Genomic DNA, 9,280 nt, shown 5'->3' with positions numbered 1-9,280 from the left:
CCCATTCTGAGGCTTGTCTTTTTGTCTTGTTTATGGTTTCCTTTGCTGTGCAAAAGCTTTTAAGTTTAAGTCCCATTTATTTATTTTTGTTTTTATTTCCATTACTCTAGGAGGTGGGTCAAAAAAGATCTTGCTGTGGTTTATGTCAAAGAGTGTTTTTTCCTATGTTTTCTTCTAAGAGTTTTATAGTGTCTGGTCTTACATTTAAGTCTTTAATCCTTTTGGAGTTTATTTATTTATTTTTTTAATTTTATTTTACAAATTAAATCAGTTATACATATACATATGTTCCCATATAGCCTCCCTTTTGCGTCTCCCTCCCACCCTCCCTATCCCACCCCTCCAGGCGGTCACAAAGAACCGAGCTGATCTCCCTGTGCTATGCGGCTGCTTCCCACTAGCTATCTACCTTACGTTTGGTAGTGTATATATGTCCATGCCGCTCTTTCACTTTGTCACAGCTTACCCTTCCCCCTCCCCATATCCTCAAGTCCATGCTCTAGTAGGTCTGTGTCTTTATTCCTGTCTTACCCCTATGTTCTTGATGACATTTTTTTCTTAAATTCCATATATATGTGTCAGCATACAGTATTTGTCTTTCTCTTTCTGACTTACTTCACTCTGTATGACAGACTCTAGGTCCATCCACCTCATTACAAATAGCTCAATTTCATTTCTTTTTATGGCTGAGTAATATTCCATTGTATATATGTGCCACATCTTCTTTATCCATTCATCTGTTGATGGACACTTAGGTTGCTTCCATGTCCTGGCTATTGTAAATAGAGCTGCAATGAACATTTTGGTACATGACTCTTTTTGAATTATGGTTTTCTCAGGGTATATGCCCAGTAGTGGGATTGCTGGGTCATATGGTAGTTCTATTTGTAGTTTTTTAAGGAACCTCCATACCGTTCTCCATAGTGGCTGTACCAATTCACATTCCCACCAGCAGTGCAAGAGTGTTCCCTTTTCTCCACACCCTCTCCAGCATTTATTGTTTCTAGATTTTTTGATGATGGCCATTCTGACTGGTGTGAGATGATATCTCATTGTAGTTTTGATTTGCATTTCTCTAATGAGTAAAGATGTTGAGCATCGTTTCATGTGTTTGTTGGCAGTCTGTATATCTTCTGTGGAGAAATGTCTATTTAGGTCTTCTGCCCATTTTTGGATTGGGTTGTTTGTTGTTTTGCTATTGAGCTGCATGAGCTGCTTATAAATTTTGGAGATTAATCCTTTGTCAGTTGCTTCATTTGCAAATATTTTCTCCCATTCTGAGGGTTGTCTTTTCGTCTTGTTTATGGTTTCCTTTGCTGTGCAAAAGCTTTGAAGTTTCATTAGGTCCCATGTGTTTATTTTTGTCTTTATTTCCATTTCTCTAGGAGGTGGGTCAAAAAGGATCTTGCTGTGATTTAAGTCATAGTGTTCTGCCTATGTTTTCCTCTAGGAGTTTGATAGTGTCTGGCCTTACATTTAGGTCTTTAATCCATTTTGAGCTAATTTTTGTGTATGGTGTTAGGGAGTGATCTAATCTCATACTTTTACATGTCCCTGTCCAGTTTTCCCAGCACCACTTATTGAAGAGACTGTCCTTTCTCCACTGTACATTCCTGCCTCCTTTATCAAAGATAAGGTGACCATATGTCCGTGGGTTTATCTCTGGGCTTTCTATCCTGTTCCATTGATCTATCTTTCTGTTTTTGTGCCAGTACCATACTGTCTTGATTACTGTAGCTTTGTAGTATAGTCTGAAATCAGGGAGCCTGATTCCTCCAGCTCCGTTTTTCGTTCTCAAGATTGCTTTGGCTATTCGGGGTCTTTTGTGTTTCCATACAAATTGTGAAATTTTTTGTTCTAGTTCTGTGAAAAATGCCATTGGTAGTTTGATAGGTATTGCATTGAATCTGTAGATTGCTTTGGGTAGTAGAGTCATTTTCACAATGTTGATTCTTCCAATCCAAGAACATGGTACATCTCTCCATCTATTTGTATCATCTTTAATTTCTTTCATCAGTGTCTTATAATTTTCTGCATACAGGTCTTTTGTCTCCTTAGGTAGGTTTATTCCTAGATATTTTATTCTTTTTGTTGCAATGGTAAATGGGAGTGTTTCCTTGATTTCACTTTCAGATTTTTCATCATTAGTATATAGGAATGCCAGAGATTTCTGTGCATTAATTTTGTATCCTGCAACTTTACCAAATTCATTGATTAGCTCTAGTAGTTTTCTGGTAGCATCTTTAGGATTCTCTATGTATAGTATCATGTCATCTGCAAACAGTGACAGCTTTACTTCTTCTTTTCCGATTTGGATTCCTTTTATTTCCTTTTCTTCTCTGATTGCTGTGGCTAAAACTTCCAAAACTATGTTGAATAAGAGTGGTGAGAGTGGGCAACCTTGTCTTGTTCCTGATCTTAGTGGAAATGGTTTCAGTTTTTCACCATTGAGAATGATGCTGGCTGTGGGTTTGTCATATATGGCCTTTATTATGTTGAGGAAAGTTCCCTCTATGCCTACTTTCTGCAGGGGTTTTATCATAAATGGGTGTTGAATTTTGTCAAAAGCTTTCTCTGCATCTATTGAGATGATCATATGGTTTTTCTCCTTCAGTTTGTTAATATGGTGTATCACGTTGATTGATTTGCGTATATTGAAGAATCCTTGCATTCCTGGAATAAACCCCACTTGATCATGGTGTATGATCCTTTTAATGTGCTGTTGGATTCTGTTTGCTAGTATTTTGTTGAGGATTTTTGCATCTATGTTCATCAGTGATATTGGCCTGTAGTTTTCTTTCTTTGTGACATCCTTGTCTGGTTTTGGTATCAAGGTGATGGTGGCCTCGTAGAATGAGTTTGGGAGTGTTCCTCCCTCTGCTATATTTTGGAAGAGTTTGAGAAGGATAGGTGTTAGCTCTTCTCTAAATGCTTGATAGAATTCGCCTGTGAAGCCATCTGGTCCTGGGCTTTTGTTTGTTGGAAGATTTTTAATCACAGTTTCAATTTCAGTGCTTGTGATTGGTCTGTTCATATTTTCTATTTCTTCCTGATTCAGTCTTGGCAGGTTGTGCATTTCTAAGAATTTGTCCATTTCTTCCAGGTTGTCCATTTTATTGGCATAGAGTTGCTTATAGTAATCTCTCATGATCTTTTGTATTTCTGCAGTGTCAGTTGTTACTTCTCCTTTTTCATTTCTAATTCTATTGATTTGAGTCTTCTCCCTTTTTTTCTTGATGAGTCTGGCTAATGGTTTATCAATTTTGTTTATCTTCTCAAAGAACCAGCTTTTAGTTTTATTGATCTTTGCTATCGTTTCCTTCATTTCTTTTTCATTTATTTCTGATCTGATTTTTATGATTTCTTTCCTTCTGCTAACTTTGGGATGTTTTTGTTCTTCTTTCTCTAATTGCTTTAGGTGCAAGGTTAGGTTGTTTATTCGAGATATTTCCTGTTTCTTAAGGTGTGATTGTATTGCCATAAACTTCCCTCTTAGAACTGCTTTTGCTGCATCCCATAGGTTTTGGGTCGTCGTGTCTCCATTGTCATTTGTTTCTAGGTATTTTTTAATTTCCTCTTTGATTTCTTCAGTGATCACTTCGTTATTAAGTAGTGTATTGTTTAGCCTCCATGTGTTTGTATGTTTTACAGCTCTTTTCCTGTAATTGATATCTAGTCTCATAGCATTGTGGTTGGAAAAGATACTTGATACAATTTCAATTTTCTTAAATTTACCAAGGCTTGATTTGTGACCCAAGATATGATCTATCCTGGAGAATGTTCCATGAGCACTTGAGAAAAATGTGTATTCTGATGTTTTTGGATGAAATGTCCTATAAATATCAATTAAGTCCATCTTGTTTAATGTATCATTTAAAGCTTGTGTTTCCTTATTTATTTTCATTTTGGATGACCTGTCCATTGGTGAAAGTGGGGTGTTAAAGTCCCCTACTATGATTGTGTTACTGTCGATTTCTCCTTTTATGGCTGTTAATATTTCCCTTATGTATTGAGGTGCTCCTATGTTTGGTGCATAAATATTTACAATTGTTATATCTTCTTCTTGGATTGATCCCTTGATCATTATGTAGTGTCCTTCTTTGTCTCTTCTAGTAGTCTTTATTTTAAAGTCTATTTTGTCTGATATGAGAATTGCTACTCCAGCTTTCTTTTGGTTTCCATTTGCATGGAATATCTTTTTCCATCCCCTTACTTTCAGTCTGTATGTGTCTCTAGGTCTGAAGTGGGTCTCTTGTAGACAGCATATATATGGGTCTTGTTTTTGTATCCATTCAGCCAGTCTGTGTCTTTTGGTGGGAGCATTTAGTCCATTTACATTTAAGGTAATTATTGATATGTATGTTCCTATTCCCATTTTCTTAATTGTTTTGGGTTCGTTATTGTAGTTCTTTTCCTTCTGTTGTGTTTCTTGCCTAGAGAAGTTCCTTTAGCATTTGTTGTAAAGCTGGTTTGGTGGTGCTGAACTCTCTCAGCTTTTGCTTGTCTGTAAACGTTTTAATTTCTCCATCAAATCTGAGTGAGATCCTTGCTGGGTAGAGTAATCTTGGTTGCAGATTTTTCTCCTTCATCACTTTAATTATGTCCTGCCACTCCCTTCTGGCTTGTAGAGTTTCTGCTGAGAGATCAGCTGTTATCCTGATGGGGATTCCCTTGTGTGTTATTTGTTGTTTTTGCCTTGCTGCTTTTAATATGATTTCTTTGTGTTTAATTTTTGACAGTTTGATTAATATGTGTCTTGGTGTATTTCTCCTTGGATTTATTCTGTATGGGACTCTCTGTGCCTCCTAGACTTGATTAACTATTTCCTTTCCCATATTAGGGAAGTTTTCAACTATAATCTCTTCAAATATTTTCTCAGTCCCTTTCTTTTTCTCTTCTTCTTCTGGTACCCCTATAATTCGAATGTTGGTGCGTTTAATGTTGTCCCAGAGGTCTCTGAGACTGTCCTCTGTTCTTTTCATTCTTTTTTCTTTATTTTGCTGTGCAGCAGTTATTTCCACTATTTTATCTTCCACCTCACTTATCCGTTCTTCTGCCTCAGTTATTCTGCTATTGATCCCATCTAGAGTAATTTTTATTTCATTTATTGTGCTTTTAATCGATGCTTGATTCGTCTTTAGTTCTTCTAGGTCCTTGTTAACTGTTTCTTGCATTTTGTCTATTCTATTTCCAAGATTTTGGATCATCTTTACCATCATTATTCTGAATTCTTTTTCAGATAGACTGCCTATTACCTCTTCATTTGTTAGGTCTGGTGGGTTTTTATCTTGCTCCTTCTCCTGCTGTGTGTTTTTCTGTCTTCTCATTTTGCTTATGTTACTGTGTTTGGGGTCTCCTTTTTGCAGGCTGCAGGTTCGTAGTTCCCGTTGTTTTTGGTGTCTGTCCCCAGTGGCTAAGGTTGGTTTAGTGGGTTGTGTAGGCTTCTTGGTGGAGGGGACTACTGCCTGTGTTCTGGTGGATGAGGCTGGATCTTGTCTTTCTGGTGGGCAGGTCCACGTCTGGTGGCGTGTTTTGGGGTGTTTGCGGACTTTTTATGATTTGAGGCAGCCTCTCTGCTAATGGGTGGCGTTGTGTTCCTGTCTTGTTAGTTGTTTGGCATAGGGTGTCCAGCACTGTAGCTTGCTGGTCGTTGAGTGAAGCTGGGTGCTGGTGTTGAGATGGAGATCTCTGGAAGATTTTCGCCGTTTGATATTACGTGGAGCTGGGAGGTCTCTTGTGGACCAGTGTCCTGAAGTTCGCTCTCCCACCTCAGAGGCACAGCACTGACTCCTGGCTCCTCAATTTGGGATGATTTGTTGTCTATTCATGTATTCCACAGATGCAGGGTACATGAAGTTGATTGTGGAGCTTTAATCCGCTGCTTCTGAGGCTGCTGGGAGAGGTTTCCCTTTCTCTTTGTTCTCACAGCTCCTGGGTCTCAGCTTTGGATTTGGCCCCGCCTCTGCGTGTAGGTCGCCGGAGGGCGTCTGTTCTTCGCTCAGACAGGACAGGGTTAAAGGAGCAGCCTCTTCGGGGACTCTGGCTCACTCAGGCCAGGCGGGAGGGAGGGGCACGGAGTGCGGGGCGAGCCTGCAGCGGCAGAGGTCGGCGTGACGTTGCACCAGCCTGAGGCGCGCCGTGCGTTCTCCCAGGGAAGCCACCCCTGGATCTCGGGACCCCGGCAGTGGCAGGCTGCACAGGCTCCCGGAAGGGCAGTGTGGACAGTGACCTGCGCTCGCACGCAGGCTTCTTGGCGGCGGCAGCAGCAGCCCCAGCGTCCCACGCCCGTCTCTGGGCTCCGCGCTTTCAGCCGCGACTCGCGCCCGTCTCTGGAGCTCCTTTACGCGGCGCTCTTAATCCCCTCTCCTCGCGCACCAGGAAACCAAGAGGGAAGAAAAAGTCTCCTGCCTCTTCGGCAGCTCCAGAGTTTTCCCGGACTCCCTCCCGGCTAGCTGTGGCACATTAGCCCCCTTCAGGCTGAGTTCTCGCCGCCAGCCCCAGTCCTCTCCCTGAGCTCTGACCGAAGCCCGAGCCTCAGCTCCAGCGCCGCCCGCCCCGGCGGGGGAGCAGACAAGCCTCTCGGGCTGGTGAGTGCCGCTCGGCACTGCTCTTCTGTGCGGGAATCTCTCTGCTTTGCCCTACCCAGGTATGTGGGGAGTTTCTTGCCTTTTGGGAGGTCTGGGGTCTTCTGCCAGCGTTCAGTAGGTGTTCTGTAGGAGTTGTTCCACGTGTAGCTGTATTTCTGGTGTATCTGTGGGGAGGAAGGTGATCTCCGCGTCTTACTCTTCCGCCATCTTACCCGGAAGTCCTCTCTGGAGTTTATTTTTGTGTATGATGTTAAGGAGTGTTCTAATTTCATTCTTTTACATATAGCTGTCCAGTTTTCCCAGCACCACTTATTGAAGAGGCTGTCTTTTCTCCATTGTATGTTCTTGCCTCCTTTGTTGTGAAGTAACCATTTTAACTATTTCAGGATTCGTTTTCAGTGGTTATCTCCATAATACATTTTTTTTCCCAAAGGCAGTTATGCTGTGTCTTCTCAACTTTAGACATTATCTATGGAGTTTCGTTATGAAAGATGATGCTTAAATTCACTTGCACCCCCATAGAGTTATATCCCTATTTTAATTTCTCTTTTGATTGCCTTATAACTTAAATACTTAAATCTCTATTTCTTGTTCCATAAAGTATAGACAGTATCTCTTGACTCTCCTACCCTCCACTTCCCCATTTCCTTCTTCCACATTCTGTTAAAATTACTTTTATTTTTATATTTTCAAGATGTACCACATTTATTACATTCTGGTTTTTAGCCATAAATAAGTCTTTGCTTTTTCATAGGTTGATTTATTTCAAAAAGTTGATTTTCATCATTCAAAAAAAAAACTTCATACCCTTAGCAATCACTCCTATTTCCCCCTCTGCAAAGCCCCTGGTTATCACTAATCTATTTTCTTTCTTCATGTATTTGCCTATTCTGGACATTTCATATAAATGGGATTATACAGTTTGTGGTATTTTGTGTCTGGCTTCTATCAGCATAATTTTACTGAAAATTTCTCCATGATGTAGCATGTATCAGTGCTTTGTTCCTTTTTATGCCAGAATAACATTCCATTGTATGGATACACCACATTTTGTTTGTCCATTCGTTAGTTAATAGCCATTTGTTTTCCACTTTAGGGCTCTTAAGAATAATGCTACTATCGACATTCATGTACAAGTTTTTGTGTGAACATATATTTTCATTTCTCTTGAGTATAAACCTAGGAGTGATCTTTTTCTTTTTTGTACTTTCCATTTTTTTCTATCTTTATGTTTTAAGTGTGCCTTTTGTAAACAATACATAGGATTTTGTCTTTTATTCAACTGGACAATCTTTGTTTATTAGCCTGGAGCATTTATTAATCAGGAAAGCATAAATGATAACCACGATGAGATATCATTTTATGCAGTAGTGTATTGGTGAGGATATATATCAGTGGGGACCCTTATACAGTTGTAGTAAGAGTATAAATAGGCATAATCATTTTGGAAAACAATTGGGCTCTATCTTAAAAATTTGAACAGTCACATACACAGTGATCTAGCAATTCTAGTCCTGGGTATATATGCAATAGGAATAATACCACTTGAGCAACAAGAAAATAAGAACAGGAATTTAAGAAACAGTATTACTCATAATAGCAAACATCTGGGACCCAAGTATCCATATTAATTAGAATGGACAATAAACTGTCATAGTCATACATTTTGGATATCATGGTATATCAGTATATAAAATGCTTTTCCTTCTTTATGGAGCTATATAATTTCCCACGATATGCATGTACTATAATTTATTGGTGGAAAGTTATGTTGTTTCCAATCTTTTGCTGTTATGAAAAACACCGTAGTGAATAACTTTGTAATATGTCGTTTTACAATTGAAAATATTTACAGTATATATTCTTATGAGTGTGAATGTGATTCTGTAAGTTTGATAGATATTACTAAAATTATCTCCATAGAGAATATAACAATATATACTGTCACCTTTAGTGCATGAGAGTACCTTTTTTCCTATGCTGTTGCAAATTTCACTTTTTCCTTTCCAAACTTTCTACCTTTCTATTTAATTTTCTTGCATTATTGCATTCCAGTATAATGTTGAATAGAAGTGGTAATTGTGGACATCTTTGACTTCTTGAATTTTGAACAAAATAGTTAAATTAATTGTGAATCAAATTTTTTCATTATTACTAATATAATCTGGTGAAAAATCAATACTATTATTTGTAAGACAAAGAGCATTCCATCAAATAGATCTACCATAATTTATATAACCATTCCCCTATTATTATTTTCCTCTCATTTCTGAGATTCACATCACAATCCTCAGTGTTAGATGAGTCTGTTTGCAATTTATTTTACACAAGAGAAAACAATACCAATATATCCCACTTAACTGAATTCCAGCTTGTACATATAGCAATTAGATTAAGCAGATATACCAAGATACCTGCTTATCTTGTATATCCATTATTAAACATTTCCTTATAATTGGACACGTAAACCAGTTGCAGTTTTTCATTATTGTGAATTAGTAGGAACAAAGGAAGTAGACTTGGCATCAGTTCCCCCCTCTGCCACTTATTAGAGATGAGACCTTAACCAATTGCCCACCTTTTTTAGGGATTGGTTTTCTCATGTGTATTAGTGACAATAAAAGTACCCATGTCATGATATTTTTATGAGAATTATTTAGTGAAATATGGCATGTAAAGTGCATAAAATAGTT

Source organism: Mesoplodon densirostris, chromosome 2, assembly GCF_025265405.1.
Source record: "Mesoplodon densirostris isolate mMesDen1 chromosome 2, mMesDen1 primary haplotype, whole genome shotgun sequence".
Classification (NCBI taxonomy): Eukaryota; Metazoa; Chordata; class Mammalia; order Artiodactyla; family Ziphiidae; genus Mesoplodon; species Mesoplodon densirostris.
This window is presented reverse-complemented; position numbering follows the sequence as displayed.